Here is a 22,756-nt window from a genome sequence, read left to right as displayed (position 1 = left end):
TCCTTGCATCTGGTTTTAGATGAATAGCATATATGTAGAGACACAGAGTGTGATATGCTATGTATTACCATTGCAAAGGGAGAAGTGGGGCATGATGATTTATTTAAGACTTTTCCTTTAATGAGCTTTGGCCTCTCCCCACACTAAAAAACAGTAATAGTATATTACATCCAGAGCATCTGCATAAATTATATATATATGTATATATATTACCTACTGGCGGTCGCCAGTAGGTAGTTCTAGTTAGGATTGATTTCCATAGGGAAATCGCAACATTCTATTGGGAATAACTTTGGCGCCGGTTGAGGAATCTGCCTGAATTATTCAGCAACGTTGCCTCGCGACGCTCCGGTCCTTCCCTGAAAGTTTGGGGGGGGGATTCGGCAAGCGGGGGCCGAGATAAAAGGGGGGTCCCAAAACGTGTTTTCCCCATGTTAATTTCCATAGGGCGGTCGGTCGCACTTTTAGCTCGAAGGGCTGAATGGATTTTCACCAAACTTGGCAAAATTGTAGGGACTGGTAGCCCGATGTGCCTTTGCTATGTCTCAAGATATGTGCTCCAGAGGATTTTGAGTAATTTAGGTTAAAAAAAATGTATATATCTATAAGCGCGCCCCGGTACGCGTACCGGGGAGCGCACCGGGCACGCCGCGCGACTTGCGCACGGAAAGCTGATTGGCGCTCGGGTGTCTGTAAACATTCGAAACAGTCCTGAGCGGCCGCCATCTTGTGTCTCGGTAGGATTGAGACACAAGAGGTGGTAAAAACAAAGGGGGAAATAACTAAAAGGGGGCAGGGTAGTCCCCCCCTGACCCCCTAGGTTTGATGTGGGGGCCATAAAAGGGTCCCGCGGGTGAAAACATTTTTTTTATTTTTTTTCGATTTTCGCGGGGTGAGCGCCCGGTACGCGCACCGGGGAGCGTACCGGGGAGCGTACCATGGAAAAAAAAGAATGACAGAGTTTTTTAAAAATGTAGCATTTTTTTATAAATTGGAGGTAGTTCTAAAAAGAACTGTTTTTTTCTTCTTTTTGTTGTTTTATATTTTTTTATGTTATTTTTAACATTTTGTACTTTTTTAGGCTTTTCTGAACACTTTTATATTTTTTTTGTATTTTTTATGGGGAGAAACAAAAAACAGGGAATTGTAAATGGCTCAACTGGAGCATAAAAAAACCAGGAAAAATTAGTTTTTTTTGTACACTTATGGTTATCACCAGCAACCATAATAAGTTCGATGCTTTGCTCACCATAGCAAAGTGTCTTGTTACAAAATTTGCATTACATTTTGTAATTGGCAAACTTAGGTTGGATAGTAGCCAATGTGTCTCTTGCCCCCAAACCCGATGGAGTGGGTTGTTTTGATGTTGAGGGTCTAGAGGTTGATGGGGGTAGTTTACTGCAGAGGTCCCTTAACTCTGCATTAGAATAATTATTTGGATGCAAACGCATCATGTGGCGAATCATGGTATGATTCCCGAAGGAATACTTTTTGTTAGGGTTCCCCCTAGACAGTTCAGCACCACAAATCAAGCAAGTTACCTTTGCCGCGTTGACTTTCTTAAAACCCCTTGGGATTTTATAGAACTCCCATACAAAGTGTTCTTTCGGTTTGTTGGGCTGTTTATCCTCAGGCAAGTACTGCCTTGTTTGTGCCTACTCTTCATCATCCTCCTCCTCTTCCTCTTGACCACCAATATAATCTTCTCGTGGTCTTTTAGATGGTGGTGGTGGTGGTGGTGGTGGGGCAGATGCTCCAGCTGTTGCTGCTACTGTAGCCATGTTATACAAGTAAAGAGTACAGATAAAACTCCAAACAGGTCTTCCTCAGTAAAAGGACAAAGTCAGAATAAGGAAAAAAGGTGGGGCTTTCATTATTTGGAAAACAAAACTGTTCTGAACCAATGAAAAGTGTTATTTTCAAGTCACATGATCCAGGCTTTAATCATTTGGAAACCAAAACTGATTTGCACCAATGAAAAGTGTTACTTTCAGATCACATGACCCTACGCGCTTACGCTACGCGCCCCGGGGCGCGTGGCGTAAGCGTGTCGAGACACTGCGCGATCGTATTCGATTGCGTGCTTCCGGGTGCGCTTACGCAGTGCGTCATATGACGCATCATGCGACTGCACGAAACGTCACGATGTTGTTTTCGTTCGCGGGAATAGCGCTAACGGGACGCTCCCCGGTACGCGCCCCGGGGCGCGCCGTAACATTGCGCTTACCCGTGCGTTCACCGGTACGCGCCCCGGGAGCGCTCCGGACAAAAAATATAAAAAATTATTTTTTTTCAAAAAAAAAAATTAATTACATATTTATACAATATAAAATTCGTTATGAAAAATATTACTTTTCATACCTATAGAGATTTGCTATTAAAAAACGATTGAAATTCACTGAAAAAACCATAGGTTTCACATCAGTTATAGTTCGGAATTAGCATTAAAAAAACCTATTAAATTCACTGAAAAAAACATAGGTTTCACACCAGTTATAGTTAGCTGGAAGTTTTACTAGCATAAAACCATTGAAATTCCCACGTTATAGTTAGTTGGACTCACTATAACTTGCGCGTGCAATGCACTGCTGATGACGTCACATATTACATCACTCATGACATGGTCAGTGACATCACTCATGACATCACTCATGACACCATCCTTGTGACAGACTGACGGACCTCCTTTCACTGTAATGTAACCCTTGAAACACATATTCAATAATAGAAACTAAAATGTTCAAAAAAATGGAGATACCCATACCAGTTACAACAACCAATTCAATAATTCCACCATCTATGTACACATCCACTCATTCACCAACAGTTATATATAGTCACTCATACATATACTAACTCATCATATGTAGTGATACACCTATACATTCTGTTACACACCGACAGTCATCCAAAAGATACTCTCACACATACAAATAAACTATTGAACATCCATTTATTTGCATATACAGCTATACACACACTATCACCTTGCTGCTAAGGAAACTTACACATACTTACTCTCTTAAACAATAAATTTGAGAAACACATACTTATTTAAACAGGACCTCTTACAATCTCTTACTCTCACATATACTCACTTATATACATCAATATTGACATATACTACATTAAAACATATGTAGTTACTGATAAAGACACTAGTGAGACAGTCATTCACTCACTAACACACACATATACACACTCATCCACCCATACAGTCCTGCACATATGCTGTCTTCAAAACACATACAAACAGTCAGTCATTCATGCATGTATGTGCTAAGTAATACCCCCACCAAACCATACAGACACTCATACTGAAACTAAAAAAAACATATAATAATCCATATACCTACACATGTAGCTACTCACCAACCCATGCAGCCACTTATACACAAAGTGAAACACTAATACATATATTTAAATATTTAAACATTACTCACTAATATATGTATTCACTAAGATACACTTAATAAGCCAGTTAACCCATCAATTTAAAAAAAAAACCCATCCATTTAGACACTTATTTAAACATTTATTCTTCCATCAACTTTTACATATACATATATAAAACATATTTATTTTTCAGAAAGACAGACATTCACTGGATGGTGTCATCAGTGATGTCATGAGTGATGTCACTGACCATGTCATGAGTGATGTAATATGTGACGTCATCAGCAGTGCATTGCACGCGCAAGTTATAGTGAGTCCAACTAACTGTAACGTGGGAATTTCAATGGTTTTATGCGAGTAAAACTTCCAGCTATAACTGGTGTGAAACCTATGGTTTTTTCGGTGACTATATATATATATATATTCACTGAAAAAACCATAGGTTATAGACCATATATAGTTAGGAATTAGCATTTAAAAAACCTTATTTTACTCACACAAAACCATTGAAATTCCATATATAGTTAGTTGCACTAACTATATATCGCGCACCCGTAATCCACTGCTGATGATGTCACATATTACATCATTCATGACATGGTCAGTGACATCACTGATGACATCACTGATGACATCTCAAATGACATCACTGATGATATCTCATTTGACATCAATGGTCACATCAATGATGATATCATTAATGTGACAATACAATGCATCTCCTCACACTTTAATATAACCTCTGTTACACCCAGTGTTAAATACAGAGTATAATTTTTGAAACCATTGACACACCAATACTAGTTACTACATACCCACTCACTGATTCCTACGTCTACACACACATTCACTCATTCACCCATACAATCATTCATACATACAATCACTCATCTTTACAACACTATCATATGCACTCATACACCTATACAGACACTCACACTCTGCCACTCATCCATGGAGTTACTCACACACCTAGTCAGTCCTGTAAAGAATCAATCACAGTTCCATTTTCTAATCTACACAGTTAAACATAGAGTACCTTACATTTTAAAACATATACTAACACATACTTACTCTCTTATAGAATCACTGATACAAGTACACATTGATCTGCACAGAGTCACACACCTCCCAGCCAGTCATACACACACTCAGTCTCCCATACAAATACTTGTGCAACCAATCAATAACCCATATAGCTACTTATATAGCTACTGATCAACACATGCAGCAGCTTGCACAACAACAGACATGCTGATGCACACTTTCAGACAGTTTAGTCACTAACCCGTGCATTTAGTAAGACGCATTTAATCACTCACTCATACAGTCAATCACGCACCTACTAAAACCTTCATTCAGACACTTATACATCCACTCATTCTTCAATATGTAAAACATATTTAAACTTTACAGAAACACATAATCACTGGATGTTGTCATCAGTGATGTCATTTGAGATGTCATCAGTGATGTCATCAGTGATGTCACTGACCATGTCATGAATGATGTAATATGTGACATCATCAGCAGTGGATTACGGGTGCGCGATATATAGTTAGTGCAACTAACTATATATGGAATTTCAATGGTTTTGTGTGAGTAAAATAAGGTTTTTTAAATGCTAATTCCTAACTATATATGGTCTATAACCTATGGTTTTTTCAGTGAATTTTCAAGGTTTTGTAAATGCTAATTCCTAACTATATATGGTCTATAACCTATGGTTTTTTCAGTGAATTTCATTGGTTTTTTAAAAGCTAATATCTATAGCTGTAAAATGTATTCTTCTTTAAATCCAAAAATATATTTTATATGTTTATTAATAATTTTTTTTTAATATTTTTTTTGTTTCGCTCCCGGTCCGCGAACCGGGAAGCTTCCCGTTAGCTCAATTCGATTCCGCGATCCGGTCCGCGAACCGGTAACAAATCAACATAGTTACGGTATCGCGTTGCCGCGTAATGCGTCTTATGACGTACGGCGTTAGCGCACCCGGAAGTGCCCCGGGGCGCGGACCGAGGCGCGAAACGCAACTCCCCGGAAGCGATCCGCGGCGCGAAAGCGCGACGTATCGCGTTGCCGCGAAATGCGTCTTGTGACGTACTGCGTTAGCGCACCCGGAAGTGTCCCCGGGCGCGGACCGAGGCGCGAAGCGCAGCGAACCGGAAGCTAACCGGGGAGCGTTCCGCAGCGCGTAACATGAAAGTTAGAGTCATGTGACTTGTTAATAAAGCTTTTCATTGGTTCATTTCACTTTTAGTTTCATAATTATGGAAGGCTAGGTCAGGTGACCTAAAAATAACACTTTTCATTGGTTGAGAAGTATTGTTTTTTCCAAATGATGAAAACCCCTCCTTCTTTCCTCACTCTGACTTTCATCATTGTGAGAGGAAGACCTTTATTAATACTTGAGAAATGACTTCAGTACTTGCTTCAGCTGGTGCACCCCCACCACCACCTCCACCTCCTCATGGGAAGAGAGGACCACCTCCCCAGGTGATCACCAACACAGAGGAGGAAGAGGAAGACCTAGAGGAAGAGGAGAGAGAAGAACCACAGTTCTTGGAAGAGGTGCCCCGGGTTTCCCATAGGAAAGCCAGTTTCATCTGGCAGTTTTATTCAATCCCTCCAGGGCAAAAGAAAGTGAATGCGAGGTATGTGACCTGCCTCATCTGCAAAGAGAAATTATCAAGAGGGACTGATAAAAAGTATAGCTATGGGAACTATACCATGCATCGGCACATGACCAGGAAGCATCCACTTAATTACAGCCGGGCGGAAATACGGGATATGGAACAAAACCCAACAGCAACTCCTGTGGCCAGGTCAACATCGTCAATATCATTGACACCAGCAGAGGCACGGGAAACTGTGCCAAACATCCAAGAGAATTTTGGGCACATGAAACATACTTGTATGCACTGTGGTGCGTTGATATCATGTGGTAACATGAGTATTAATGCCATCAACCTGGCTTATGACAATCATAATTGCCCTAACCGCCCCCAGTAATTTTTTTTTGCTCCTGTTGAGCCCTTTTCAACGCCTGTTTTTTGTTGTTCCCCCCCCCCAAAAAAACCCAAAAAAAATATAAAATCGTTCAAAAAATACAAAAAAAAACAAAAAATGTTCAAAAAATACAAAAAAAATATAAAACAACAAAAATATAAAAAAAAAAGTTCTTTTCAGAACTACCTTCCCTTTCCAAAAAAATTGCTAGAATGTTTAGCACTCTGGCAAGCTCTATTTCTTTTGGTTCGCTTCCGGTTTAGCTTCCCGGTACGCGTACCGGGAGCTAACCAAAAAAAAAACTTTTTAAAAAAAAAGAGTAAGTATAAGGAAAGTAAACAGAGAGTGATGTTTCAAGAAAGACAGCTATAGGGAGTAAAGAAGAGATACTATTTAATAGATCTATTTACCAAAGAACAGACAGAAGATGGTATAATTGTGAAAAACAAAATAGATAACGAATTGAAAGAAAAACAAGCATTGGCATAGCCAATAGGTATCGACTTTTGGACCTTCTAAGTCTTTAGTTATGCAGCATAATATCCTTGGTGCAGCAACATCAACTGTTGCATGGCTAAACACGTATAAGGTCCCAAAGGCAAGACCTATTGTCTATGCCAATGCTTGTTTCTTAAGTAGAATTGCAATACGTATGGCTCTTCCATGTAAAAAAATCTTATCTTGTGCTCTAAAGATTGCTAAAGTCTCGACAGAGAACAGGCTAGATTGTAAGTAGGGTAAATTGCGCTTGGTGATCTGTTTGAGGGAGCGTCTGCTTTGCCTGGTGTCTTTGGAGAGCAATTTTGATTGTTATACTGGACAATATAGCCCTAATGTAAATAACATAGGGGCATATTATCAACATAGGCAATAAAAGTTTTGCAGCTTTTATAGGCAGAAATGTGTCGCTAAAGCTGCTTTTGCGGCAGAAAACTGCCGCTAAAGCCGCTTTTGCACCAGTTTTCTGCCAATAAAAAGAGCAATAATTTTATTGGCTGCATTCATAATATGACCCTTAGTGTGCTTCAACTACACAGAGAAAGCATTATGAACAAATAGTGATACAGTGATCAGTCTAAGACACTAAGAGTAATAGAGACGGAGTGAGTGAACAAGAGTGAGGAACTATGAGAAGAGAGGGACTGAGAAAAAAAGTGGAAGGAGTTGAGTAAGTAGGTAATAGAGAAAGGAATGAGGGAAGTAGCAAAGGCAGGAAACTGAGGATTAAAGAAATGAAGCAGTGGAACTAATAGTAGTTCAATGTGATAGAAATGTAACGAAAAGAGTACAAAATACTTACCTTATAATTGTCGTTAAATTCCTCACTTTTTATTTTTATACTTTCAATCTGTGAAAGAGAGAACAAACATTTGAAAAATATAAAAACATGTATTGAAAAATTACAAAAGACAAGGGCAAAGATTGAAGGACAAACAGTTTTTCAATAACTTTGACACTTACAGAAGCTACACAGTCCTAAAGATATACATTTTAAAGTAACACTATCTTGATGGAGATGAAGTGAGACCTATCTTAAAACATGGTGCATCTTTTGCATTGCTGTTGTCTCAGAAAAGTGTCGCAAGACACTAAAATTTAAAATAATTGCTTCAGGATGCCAATAAGATGTCTACTATCCAGAGTTTTGTTTCAGGTGAGGCCTACTCAGGGTTGCAGATGAAATTTCGAGTTGTTGAAGAGAATAGAAGACATAATACATGTGAAGGTCTACCAATGAAGTGAGTCATGTCCACTGCAATGTTCAACAAAGTCCAAACCTCCTATGTTTCCCTGGACAGACCTAAACTTGATCTGCACAATGTGATTCGTAATGATAGGAAACACAGGTGATGTAATTGAAATACATGCAATTTATTTTGCTCATTTCACAATCACATCACTTCTGTTTCCTTTGCTTAGGTATCTCATTGTGCAGATGTAGTCTAGCATATCAAAGAATACGCAGAAGTGCAGCACTGCATGCAACAACTTTGACACTTACAGAAGCCTCACCTTCTCCATGCCTTCTACACAGTTCTACATATACATCATAAATGGAAACATTACAGAATTAATTATACATGTTAAATGGTTTATTTTTGCTGTTCTCAGAATGTATCAAAATTCACTAAAAACAGTGACTTGAAGGTATTCATCATGTAACAGCGGGGAAAAAAAAACACAATCAAAATGATTGTGTTTAAAAAACCCATACAAGATCAGAAATCAAAAATCAGAACTCCTTAAAGTTAACTTACTTTCCATGACGTCCAAGGATGTCCTATGAATAGCTTATACTCTTTTGTGCTGTTATTACTTTCAGCCCACCAGTTTCTGAAAGAAAATCTCCATCGTTTTTAAAAACATGTTACATACAATAAATGACTTCTTGCTCTCTACCACAAGATTCCACAAGGCCAAATTTTGTCAGAGCCATGTATAACTCTTGGATTTCTTGTTAGCCAATCCCATCATTTGGTATTCCCGCAACTTTCAGAATTAAAATGTTGAAGATCATTTTCACAATCCTGGAATAGTAATATCTTCCCCTTCTTGCTCAGTCATGTTCTACATTTCGTATGACACTGATACTGCTTAATATGAAGCAGACTTACACTACCTCTATGAGTACTACAATTATTTAATTCTCTACATCACTTTTAATCACAAAGTAATGTAAAACAGTATACAGCATTGCAGACTTACATTCCCTCTACTCCATGTTTTGATTGGCTGCTTTAATTAGCTTATGAAAAGAAACAGTTTTTCTGAACTCATTTAAACTGCACATACATGTCCATGATGTCCAATCCTATGATTAGAAGTTATGTCTCTGAACTACACTTATCCTCAAGGCCAAATTGTGTAGGAGCCATTAGAACTTCTTGAAATTCCACAGATCATATCCCGAGAATATTTTCCTAAAATTTTGGTTTTAAAAACACCAGGTAAGAGTTTTTAAGGTCATACGGCAATTTTTTTTGAAAATTACAACAGAATCATTACAGAATGACCAGCCATTTCTAGACTTTAAATAAGCTGTGTAATGTCCTGATGATATTGAAGGGCCGTCATGATATATAATTGCTGTAGTTACAAAAGTCCTTCCTGATATTGACAACTGCGAAGCTACAAATTTTTTTATTAAAGTTGTCAATTTTGTTCCATCAGGCCTACATCGTTGGAACATTAAAATGATGTACTGGCCATATGTTCGTATAAATAATGTGGACATCATTTCAGATTTACATTGGCTACACTCCATGTTGTGATTAGCTCCTTTTACTAGCTTATTAAAGGAGACTGATTTACTGTCTGGCAAAGTTAAATATACAAATCTTTCTGAGTCTACACTAGTAGTACTTGATACCATACAGTTCTCGCAGTCATGCTGCCATTGATAAGAAAGCCCAAACAGCTGATCTACATCTACACCTTCAGCATGTAATACATGAAGCATATACATTAAAAACTCCTGACAATCTTGCTGAATATTTTGAGAGAATTGTGTTTGGCCTGAACATCTATCTAACAGATTTCTAATTTCAGACACACTTTCTATGTTTCTTCTATCAGTGGTACATTTCTCTAACACAGAATTTAACAAACTGCAAAATCTTTGATCAGAATTGACCACAATCTCTTCTTTTACATTTTTTAGAGAAAACAAAACATTAATTACTACATTAGCATAGCAGTTGACACCAGAACTGTTTTCAAACTGAAAACCAACAACATCTTCAACAGAATCCTCTTTGTTTCTGCTTGTAATTTTAGGTTCATTCACTTTTTGTCTTTTTGCTACAACCTCTCCAGTATTGTTCTCATTTCTTCGTTTCCGGCCTACCAGACGTTTCTCAAACAAAGGAAACTGAGGCAAATGTGGCGCATACTCTCTTCTTAACCTATTGTATTCCTTAACACAATCTAGATCTGCACAAATGTTTCTGACATCACAGTCAATCAAGTACAATCCCGATAAAGTTCTAACTCGTGACAATGCCACATATGCCATACCCTCCTTGAACACAGAACTGCCAATATTCACCAATGCAGTGTCTACACTTAAACCTTGCGATTTATGAATTGTCACCGCATATGCCAAGCAAACAGGGAACTGCTTACGGCGAACATATAAGTCTTTTACAAGCAAAAATCTAGCAGAACAACGAGCAATTAGCTGTACTTCCTCAATGCCATCAAATTTAATTTTTAAAAATTCAATTCCATCTCTATTTCTGTATTTCACAAAATCAACAACATTACCCATTGATCCATTTACCAGACCTCTTTCAACATGTAAATTCCTTCTTAAAATTATACGGCAGTTCAAGCACACATTCAGAGTCTTTTCAAAACCTGCAGTTTTAGATATACTCTTCTCTAATGAATCCAATTTTGTTTTCAGATTCTCAGACAAAATAATTGTTGATCCCATATGCTCTACTCTATCAATAGCTTCCACTTTCACAATCTCTTGCTTTTCTAAATGCAACATTTTGTTGTTAAATTTTGCACATTCTGCAAGAGTTGGCATCAAACATATTCCAGATTTCTTATCAGTAATTTTCTGAAAAATATTCTCAGGCACAACATCTTGTTCTGGATATAAATTTGTCAGTAATCGTGCATGTAAAGCTTCTTTCCCATGCTCGGTCACTTTTCCAATTCTAACATCTTGTAGAATAGTCTTGTAAACTTCATCCTTTGCCTGACGCATATTTTCATGCAGTTCAGCATAATTGAAGTTTAACCATATATTGACGTTGCCAATGCTGCCTAGGCACTTCCTGGTATCTTCATGCGTGAGCATTTTGAACACAGGTTGCCCTTTCACTGGTGTCAGCTGCAGAAGATCTCCAAAAACAATGATGTGTTTGCCACCGAATAACACATCATACTCTGTTTTGAGAACTTCTTGCATCCTCAAATGCACAAAGGCAAGCATGACATTGGAAACCATGCTTACTTCGTCAATGATAAGAAGTTTCATTTTCCTCAAGATTCTTGAAACTTCAAAACAAGCATCTCCAGATAGCTTGTGATATTCTAATTTGTTGTCATGCTCCACTGGCAGCATCAGTAAACGATGTAAAGTAATCCCTTTAATATTATGTGCTGCCAGTCCAGTTGGAGCAGTGACAACACAAGACAGTGATGACTCTGTCCTTTCCTGCAAATAGCATGAAATTGCTTTAATGAGGAAACTTTTTCCAGTTCCCGCTTCTCCACTAACGTACAGTCGGACAGGCTTCAACGACGTACATGAGCACTCTTTCTTATCATGACTTAATCCATGATCAATTTGCATGGTAACTTCGTCATATATTTTCCTCTGCTCAACGTTGAGTTGCCTTTCCAACTCTTCTAAGTTAACCGCATCCTCTTGAGCATGTGCCATGGCTCTTTCCACCTCATTCATAGCAGTGGCAGCTTCATTTTCAATAAGAGGTCCTCCTAGTGGATCCTGACTCAATGAAGCAGAACTCTGACTGTCCTGAGAACTGTCTCTGGCAATCTCGGCTGCAATCGTTGCTTCCTGCTCAATTTCCGCATTCAACATTTCTACATATTTGGGAAAAGCAGGACATTCTATGGTCTCCTTGGCGGCATTGAAAGAGTCTTCGTAACAGAGGAAATCTCCAAGCAGTTCCTCTTCTGCACGCCAAGGCTTGAAAAGTTGCAAAAGTGCTAAATAGAAAAACTCCTTTTTTTCAGGAGATTCGCCACTCAATTTTCGATGGTTTATCAAGTGGCATTTTCTTTGCTTGACCAGACATCCCTCACTTCCTATTACAGCATACACTCCTTTCTCAGTATCTTCTTTGATGTTCCTCTTGAACATGTAATTTTGCAGAACCTCATACAGACAAACATTCTCTAGGTGACTGCTTCGATTTGGATAATATGTATCCAACATGTTTGTCTTCAAAATGTCGGTACTGTTTGGCTCCTTTTCCGCCAAATACTCAATTTCCCGCACAGGTTTGAGAACTCGATTACGCGTTGCAGCAAGACCAAGACTCGCCCAAACGATACTCCTGGACTTGGCATAGAGACTTGCTGAAGACAACCGGTCAGAACATTCGTACGCTCCGATTTCTCGATGCGACAACATCTTCAGACTGAAACTGTACAACTTCTTGCTGAGGCTCTTTTCATGGGAAATGTCCTCCCACATATCCTTCAATTCTGTCTTCTCTTTTTTGGTGATATACGACGTCACATACCGAGCCACAGCCATACAGTTATCAGCCACAAACTGTATATCCATGTTAGCATTCCACATGGACAAAATCACCGGGTTGTAGTCGTTGATATACTTGGACTCTTCGTTCCTCTTCAAATTGTAAGTGTTTTTAGGTGATTTCTTCATCACATTATGTCGCAGCGAAGACATCAAACTGTTTACTCTTCCTTTAGAAATCACCGGTCGTGGGAAGCCGAAACGACATTTGGTGTAGAACTTGTCTTTGTTTCGGAATTTACGACGGCAGTACTTTCCACATCGATGGCTTTGGAAACGCAGAACTTTTTCTCTTAGGCTTTTCTTCTCCTTTGCGTTTGGAACAGCACACGTAGAATACTGTTGGATGAAACTCATCACTGAGTCTTCTGGATCCGTTCCAAATTTAGGTGCATCCTTGATCCACAGCAACATATGTATATGAGGAGCTCCTCTTGCTTGGTACTCCTTTCTCCAGAAGAAATCCAACACCTCTCCAAGAGGTGGATTCTTCTTATTCATGATGAAAGACATCATAGCTTCAAATCTATGATTGAAGTACCTACATACATTGACTGGATCCAAAGAGCACAGTTCTCCGGGTGTCTTGAATTCGATGTTTTCTACGTTAGCATTTGCCTCTCGTAGAAATTGAAGTAAGTCTTCCCAGCCATACTCGGCACAGCTCAGAGTGAGGAACCATGTGGGAGTACCTAAGTTCCTCAGCATACATTTTAAATCACCATGACGACGGTACCAGTACTCATTAGTACCACGCTGACACGCCATGAGATTAATCAGGTGAGATTCCAAAATACTATCTTGGACATTCACTTTATCCATAAAATCACTTGCTGAGATGTTTTGCATGTGTATACCACTTTTCAAGATGTGGTTCACTGCATATGACAGTCCAGACAGATCGCTTTCAAACAGGAGATGAAACAAATAAGGAATGCATTGTCGAAACCTAGCATCTCCTGCATACAATCGCAAAGTCCGGTATTCAGAAGCAGGAATTTGATGAGGTCGCTCATCATATCTTCCTCCCTGACCTGTTGGAAAAAGCTGTGGGAAACACCGAGCTTCCAAACTTTCCTCCCAAACACTAATGGGACTCCCTTTGGCTTGTTTCATTTGAAACAACTCAATAGCATTCCCCATGACTTCCTTTGAATGCAAAGGATGAACACTATAATGTTCATATATTTCCTCACTAGTAGAGGGTTCTACTTTCTCAATTTGACCAGCACACAAATCGCTATCCTCTTCCTCACTTACTTCCTCTTCTGCAACATATACATTCTTATAGTATTTATTATTTTTTTTCAAATACAATGTTGCCTTTTTAACTTTCCTAACATCTACTAAATCTTGCCATATTTTCTTATTCTTTGTCGGAACCCCATTAACTAAGATAACCAGAGGTTCCTCTTCCACTTTTTCTACTCCAATTGTGTTAATGTTTTTCTTCAAATCTAGAGGCAAATAAACAACTCTTCCCTTTAATCCTCTCTGTAAATCTGATGGAGGCAATTTCCCTGTCTTTGGCTCCATTCTTACAATAGCCTGAAAGGGATGGATACTTTGAATCAAAATAGATTCATAAGTATTTAAATCCTTCAATTCAGAAGGAATCTCAACCAATTCCAGATTATTATGAACTGCTCTAGCAGGCATCTGGTTTTGTTTTAATTTGTTACAACAATAAGTACACACACGTTGATCCAATCCCAAATCAAAACAATTTTCTACCATCAAGTATGTTGCAAAATCCTTCCATTCACTATTATTTTCCCTTTCACTTTTTGCATATAAATCCACTAACTTAGTCTGATTCTTATAATAAGTGCGTCTACAACACACACAAGTGAAATTAGGCCTCTCACTTGATTTCATGTCAAACGTCGCAATTTCCCTCTGGAAATTATCTGTACTGGAAACCTGTACACTATCTTCCAAATGACCCTCTACTTCTTGCTCAATTTCAACATTCTCCTCTTTACTTCCAAAGTAACAAAACTCAATTTCTTCACATATATTCTTCACATCTATTTCAGAACCATGCAAAAGAGCAGCGCATAATTGTTTCAGCATAATTGCTGGACTCTTAGCATAATACAACAGTCTAACTAACTTCCTCACTTTGTTATGATGCACTGCTAGCATCCTGAAATGATGAAAAACACTCTGGCATACTCTCCTGGAAAGACAAGCCAGTGAATGACCATGCAAACCTGTCACTTCTCTCACTCTGCAAGGATCTAATTCTTGCAACAACCTTATTTTCTGCTTCAAACTTTTCTTGTTAAATGTCCGTACAAAATCACAAAGCAAATTGATGGAATCCTGTCGCACACTGCAAATACTACTACACTTCCAGGTGTACACAGGACCCTTAGCACGTCTTCCTAAAACCTCATTACCTAACAACTCTTCTGCCTCTGTTGTCACAAGTTTTTCTTTTTCAACTGGACAACCATCTTTCACTTCATAAGCACGACCACTGATGTCAACTGCATGCACCAAATCATTATCCTGGAAATAACTCTCTTCATTAAAAAATGCCTCACAGCTTGAACTATGTATCCATTCTCCAGAAAAAACTTCACAAAAATTACTACGATTAACTATTCTCTTCCATCTACTATTTCTTTTGAAATCAAAAATTGCCTTGTTTAGCTTCCTAATTCTATTGATTATCAAAATAAATAACTTACGTTTAATTTCAAAAGCCTGATCAATAACTTTCTCAACTTTTTTTTTTCTCCTATAAAAAACTAATTTCTGTTGACCTTTCCTAATATTTTTTAACAAATTGCCAATTATCCTGTTACGGAACATTCGTTTACGAATCTCCGTAAACTGTTGTTTCCTTCTACTATCATGCACAGATTTATCTCTTGCTCTAGCAGTAACATTTTCATTTGTCCTTTTCTTTCCATTTGATTTACTTGTCATTTTATGGATTGAAACATTTTCTGTACTAATATTTTTTTTATTACAAATATTTCTTATGAAATATTTAGAGCTCTTACCCGGTGCTTTCTTCATGGCTTGAGAAATCTTTTTGTTAGAGGACTGCTGCATTTTTTTTTTCTCCTGCTGTCTTTGACGTTTTGCAGCCTTCATCTCTCTTATTTTTGTAGGCATCTTGAAATGATCTGCAGTTGAATCTGAGGAAAAAGATACTAAAAAATGTTATTAAACATTATTATCAAACAGTAAATCATTAATAGTGATCAAAAATATAACACACTACTTGACATTTTATTTTGAAGATTTTTTAGTCATTGCCATTTTTACAATACAGAAATACCAGAAAAGAAATGACATTTATATTTATGTTACCTATGCTATTTTATATGTGAATCTGATCTAATTTTATGAGCATATTTTAATATTTTATTGAAAACACTACACATAACCTGTTTTTGAAGGTGTTTTTATTTTTAAATTAAACGGTTTACCTTTTTACTTTTTATTGATTATAAATTTTAAAAATAAATGTTTATAATTCCAAAGGCTGAAGCAAGTCAGCTTCCCATCCGATATCATATAATTCAGACAAATCTGCATCCTCATCACGCTCTTCTTCATCCTCAGGATTTAAATCATCCAATGGATCAACATCCACTGATGTTTCAATTACAAGTTCAATGATGAGGTCAAAATCAACTGATTGCAGATTGTCGCTCATGTTGAGGTTGTCTTTATCTTTAAAGAAAGATAACAACAATGAGATGTTGCAGAGTAAGAGACAAATCTCACAGATTATAATAGTAAAATTATTTAACAAGAGTAACATTTTGCAGCTATTATTTAACCATGTCCAGCGATGCTGAGCAGGTGAAGCCTATGTCTAATTTTTCACTGAACAGGACTCATCTGTTCTTAACCTTGGATAAGCCTCAACGACTCTGTGTTCCCTGCACATACTCAAATGTTAAAGTGCAGATTTATATTAAATGGCAGATCCCCAGGCATGCACCAGTTAATGTGCACCACTGTTTTACCACCCATGGTGTGCCGCATTTACAATCAGATAGGAGAAAGCTGCTTCAAAACCCTGCGCCTGCTTGAAGCTTGCATAGGTCTTGACGCAGCATTGTATAGATGGGGCACCCCTGAGCCTTGCTGGAGCTGCATCGCACTTACGATACAACTCCAGCAATGCGCCACCTTTACAGCACAGATACGTCACGCATCTGTGCCATTTTTGCCCCATGCTGCGCCGCATTGTAAATACAGCACACCATGGGTGGCGGAACAGCGGCGCAAAATGACTGGCACATCCACTGCTGCATCGGTTTCATGTGGCACGTTTTTTTTACACCATGACACATCTGCCTAAATGCATCAATTTGTAATTTTCTCGCCTCATAGCAAATCTTTTGCACCGCCACTGCGTCACAAAAGTGACGCACAGTGGCGCAAAAGATGCATACACCTATCATAAATCTGTCCCTAGCATTTTAAATGATTAATTCAGGATGACGATAAGGTGTGGCCTATGCAGAGCTTTGTTTAAGGTGAGGCCTACTCAGGGTTGCAGATCAAAGTTACGCTTGATGAAGAATACAGAGGAGATAATACATGTAAAGGCCTACCAATGAAGTAAGTAATGTCCACTTTATTGCACCAGTCATCATAAATGTATCCCTAAGCTTCTTATCTTGTTACAGATGAACCACCATATGTACATGACATTTTAAGTAATTTCCACATGTGCAGTGTTTTCAAAATATAATTTGAAAATCGTTTTTGGGGAAAAGTAATGGTTTGCAAAATTATGACAATTACATAATGGTGTATGCTTCTCTATAAAGCATTTCAGTATCTCTAATGTCATTTTTCCCATATTACATTATAAGACCTTTCCCCATGAAGCACATTCCTTGTAAATATGCTCCCACCTGTGCATTGCAAATTTAGATTTTCACTGTTTCAGACACATAGCCATGTTGAAAGTGACCCAAAAAAATTGCAAACGTTTCCCCATGAAGCACATTCCTTGTAAATATGCTCCCACCTGTACATTGCAAATTTAGATTTTGACTGTTGCAGACACATAGCCATGTTGAAAGTGACCCAAAAAATTTGCAAACGTTTAAAAAAAAAAAACATTCATGTGTCTTAATGACATTTTAAGTCATTTCCCCATGGAGAATGTTTTCTAAGTGGCACAAAAGAGGTATACACCTATCATAAATCTATCCCTAGCATTATAAATGATTAAATCAGGATGACAATAATATGTGGCCTATCCAGAGGTTTGTTTAAGGTGAGGCCTACTCAGGATTGCAGATTAAAGTTACGCTTGATGAACAAAACAGAGGAGAACATTTTATTGTAAATGCCTACCAATGAAGTAAGTGATTTCTACTTCATTGCACCAGTCATCATAAATGTATCCATAACCTTACTTAAATTGTCCTTAAGACACATAAAAGCGTTTTTTGATTGGCTTTCCTGCATGGTAGGGTCACTTTTAACATGGCTATGTAACATAAACATTCAAAATCAAAATTTTCCATGTACAGGTGGGAGCATATTTACAAGCAATTTGCGCCACAAAGAAAGGTCTGACATTAAAATGGCAAAAATAACATCAGGGACAGTCAATTGCCTTATAAAAAACCATACACCATTATGTCCTTCTCATGCATTTAAAAACAATTCCTTTTTCCCAAAAACGATTTTCAAATCATAATTTCAAAAAACTGCACATGAGAAAATGACTTAAAATGTCATTGAAACACATTAAAGCATTTTTTGATTGGTTTTCCTGCATTGTTGATTCATTTTTATCATGGCTATGTAACACAAACATTGATAATTAAAATTTTCATGCACATGTAAGAGCATATTTACAAGCAATTTGCGCCACAGAGAAAGGTCTTACACTAAAATGAGAAAAATAACATCAGGAACAGTCAATTGCCTTATAAAGAACCATACACCATTATGTCCTTGTCATGATTTTATAAACAATTCCTTTTCCCCAAAAACGATTTTAAAATCATAATTTCTAAACACTGCACATCAGAAAATGACTTAAAATGTCATTAAAACACATGAAAGCGTTTTTTGATTGCCTTCCCAGCATGGTTTGGTCACTTTTAACATAGCTATTTAACACAAACATTCAAAATCTAAATTTTCCATGCACATGTGAGAGCATATTTACAAGCAATTTGCGCCACATAAATCATAATTTTCTCCTTAAAGCACACTATTCTCTATCTAAAGTAAAGAAATATTTTCTCACCTTAGCAAATACTTTGAGTTTGAAAACAGTCTCAGAAACACACCAATTTGTCTTCAGCAGAGCAAAAGGTATGCACTCCAGAGTCTGCAGCTATGAAAAGCACAGAAATGGTGTAATTCTTCACACATATTTCTCATGTCACCCAATCAAAACTCTTCCCTCACTTTTTTTCAAATGAAAACCCTTCCCCCTCTGCCCTTTCTGCCTATTTTCCATAGCAACCACCTCTTGGAGAAACTCTGGTGTTTGCAAATTCACACAACAATGTTGCAATTGAACTCTGAACTCTCAGTGCACCTGCATATCCAGTGCTTTCTTTCATTTAATGATTTTTTATTGACCACTCAAAATACATCTTTCAAAGAACACATCTCTACACCCTAACTTTCTGTTTTCATCAATCAAAATCCACCAATCACTGTTACTACTTCATGAACACAGAAACTCCACAGTTTTTTTCATTTCAAACTCACATTTTTTCAACTGCCATTTCATTGCCACACTTCATCTGACTGCAGGAGAACCTTCTCTCACCATGTTTTCTGTCTGGATTGTTGGTCATAGTTATATTCACTGGGCTCAAAGGTACGTTGAAAGCAGGAATTTACCTAACCTCAATTTACAAGATGTGGAAATTAAGTGGTTTGGCCACAGAGGATTAAAATGTCACCAATTGATACCATTGGTGAAAACCTTTATGCATTTGCCCAAACCTGACCTGTTAATTGTGCACTGTGGAGGTAATGACTTGGGCACTTTGACTGGTGTAGGTCTGGAAATGCTTTTAAAGGACACCTTTGAGCAATTAATGGCACTTTTTCCTCAGACTGCCTTGGTATATTCAAATATATGCCAAAGACAGAAATGGAGGTGGTCAAACCAATTTTGTCCACAAATTGAGAAGTCGAGGAAGCATGTAAACAAATCTGTTTCAGCTTACATGAGAGACCATGGAATGGGCTCCCTGTACAACAATAACTTGCGTTACTACATGCAAGATATCTACAGAGGAGATGGAGTTCACTTCTCAGATGAGGGCAACAGAGTTTTCACTCTGAATTTAAAAATGTGCATTGGTACCTACTTATAAGTACCAAAATGTACCATAAACCCAAAAGCTCTTCTCAGAGCTACCCTACATCTAATCACTCACAATTATTATTTTACTCTAACTTTTTTTACTAATTTTCAACAAAGTACGCTCCCTGGGGCGCTACCCGGTACGCGTACCGGGAGCTAACCTCGCGAAATTTTAAAAAAAAATGTTTTTTTTTCGCACATATGGGCCTCCTCAGCCACCCTCACAAAACCTAGGGGGTCAAGATAAGTCTACCATGCCCCCTTCTACCTATTCTGAACATTATTTGCCCTCCATCTTGTATCATAATTCGACCGAAACACAAAATGGTGGACTCCCGTTACGCTTAAGGTTCGCGTACCAGGGCGCTCACCGGTTCGCGTACCGGGTCGCTTCCTGGGAAGCGCACCATCAAAAAAGGTGGGAAAGTAGTTCACACAAAAGCCACTTGAGACAATTTCACCAAATATAGATTAGCTCATACTACATACCAATCCCTACCATTTTCACAAATTTGATTGGAATTCCATTTAGCCATTTAGCCTATAGAACTCACTAAATACCGTGAGGTAAATTACTTCACAAAACACATCTGAAGTGTTGGAATTGACAACCAATTAAAATGTTACTTTCATTTTCTACTTTTTTTACCTGACATTTAATTGGTTATGTACCCGAATATATATAAAGGAAGAGAAGGAAACACAGCCATTTTGACTACTACTTCCTGGTGTACATTTCTATTAGAATTTTCATTAATAACTTCAACTTCTTTTTAAAGGTAAGTTGTTATTTTTAAAACTGAAGTATATTGAGCACTTTAAGTTAATATGGCAAACTTTTTCTGTTAGTTATATACTATCCCTCTGTAGTACTTATAAATTTAGATACACTTTTTTATATTCCTACTTCCACTCTGATACTATACACTGCCCAAAGATAAATTCTCTGTTAAAAACTGCCTATCTAAAATTAATCCCAACTGTGCCCTACCTCTACTAATATATATTTTTTTATGCAAATTTCAGGAAAAATGGAAAGTGAACAAAACATTTCATTTGAAATTGTCCTTCCAGAGTCCAACACAGAAATCATTGATCCAAATGAGATTGAATTTATGGATGAATCTTGGGACCAAGAACTACTGCAATGTGTACAAGCAGTAGATAACCTCCTTGCAAATGAGGACATTTTACAACCTCAGAGACTACAATCTATATTCCATGATTATGAAATTTCTGACAATGAAATGTTAGAAAGTTTAATAAATTATGAAACACAATAAAAAAAACTTTAAAAAAAAAAAATAAATAATCAACAAAACCAACAATCAATTAACATACAGCATTTGAAAAGTCTATCATTCATTTTTCATTGTGATACGCTCCCCAGAACGCTTCCCGGTTCGCGTACCGGGCGCTAACCACGAAAAAAAATAAAAAAAAAATTTTTTTTTTTTGCTTAGCGGGGCCCCTTTAAAGCCTCCACATCAAACCTAGGGGGTCAGGGAGGAGCTAGTATGCCCCCTTATGGTTATTTCCCCCTTTGTTTTGGCCTCCTCTTGTCTCTCAATCCTACCGAGAGACAAGATGGCGGCCGCTCCGGACTGTTTAGAATGTTGACAGACACCGGAGAGCCAATCAGCTTAGCTACGCGAAGTTCCGGTACGCTTAAGGTCCGCGGACCGGAGCGCTGCCCAGAGCGCGCTTACAGATATATATCTTTTTTTAAACGTTAATTTCTCAAAATCCACTGGAGCACATATATTGAGACCTACAAAAGGCACATCGGGCTACCAGTCCCTACAATTTTGCCAAGTTTCATGCAAATCCATTCAGCCGTTCGGGCTAAAAGTGAGGCCAACCGCCCTATGGAAAACTCAATGTTAAAAACACGTTTTGGGACCCCCCTTTTTTCTCGACCCCCCCTGGACGAACCCCCCCAAATTTCCAGGGGCTGCTCAGAAACAAAATGTTCCATTTTCCAGAAAATTTCAGCCAATTCCGTCCACAAACGCCAAAGTTATTAGACATAGAATTTTCAAAAATCCCATAGAGAAAAAATCCTAACTATATATACCTACTGGCGACCGCCAGTAGGTAATATATATATATTACCTACTGGCGGTCGCCAGTAGGTATATATAGTTAGGATTTTTTCCCTATGGGATTTTTGAAAATTCTATGTCTAATAACTTTGGCGTTTGTGGACGGAATTGGCTGAAATTTTCAGGAAAATGGAACATTTTGTTTCTGAGCAGCCCCTGAAAATTTTGGGGGGGTTCGTCCAGGGGGGGCCGAGAAAAAAGGGGGGTCCCAAAACGTGTTTTTAACATTGAGTTTTCCATAGGGCGGTTAGCCTCACTTTTAGCCCGAACGGCTGAATGGATTTGCACGAAACTTGGCAAAATTGTAGGGACTGGTAGCCCGATGTGCCTTTTGTAGGTCTCAATATATGTGCTCCAGTGGATTTTGAGAAATTAACGTTTAAAAAAAGATATATATCTGTAAGCGCGCTCTGGGCAGCGCTCCGGTCCGCGGACCTTAAGCGTACCGGAACTTCGCGTAGCTAAGCTGATTGGCTCTCCGGTGTCTGTCAACATTCTAAACAGTCCGGAGCGGCCGCCATCTTGTCTCTCGGTAGGATTGAGAGACAAGAGGAGGCCAAAACAAAGGGGGAAATAACCATAAGGGGGCATACTAGATCCTCCCTGACCCCCTAGGTTTAATGTGGAGGTTTTAAAAGGGCCCCGCGGGGCAAAAAAAAAACACAT

At 38.2% G+C, this 22,756-nt stretch overlaps 1 protein-coding gene across 6 annotated transcripts in view; it reads right to left on the bottom strand.

Annotated features, from left to right (window-relative positions):
- CYSLTR1 (cysteinyl leukotriene receptor 1) overlaps positions 1 to 22,756 on the bottom strand; it is a 676,208-nt gene that overhangs the window by 41,348 nt on the left and 612,104 nt on the right. The window contains exon 1 of one of the 6 annotated variants that reach the window (XM_078688523.1): positions 7,709 to 7,726. The exons of the other annotated variants lie outside the window; for them this stretch is intronic. The gene's annotated coding sequence lies outside the window, so the exon portion shown is untranslated. Of the gene's footprint in view, positions 1 to 7,708; positions 7,727 to 22,756 lie in introns of those variants that run through there. 6 annotated transcript variants of the gene reach the window in all.

The sequence above is a fragment of the Lissotriton helveticus genome, chromosome 4_1 (assembly GCF_964261635.1).
Source record: "Lissotriton helveticus chromosome 4_1, aLisHel1.1, whole genome shotgun sequence".
Classification (NCBI taxonomy): domain Eukaryota; kingdom Metazoa; phylum Chordata; class Amphibia; order Caudata; family Salamandridae; genus Lissotriton; species Lissotriton helveticus.
Note: the sequence above shows the minus strand (reverse complement) of the source record. Positions and strands in the feature narration are given on the sequence as shown.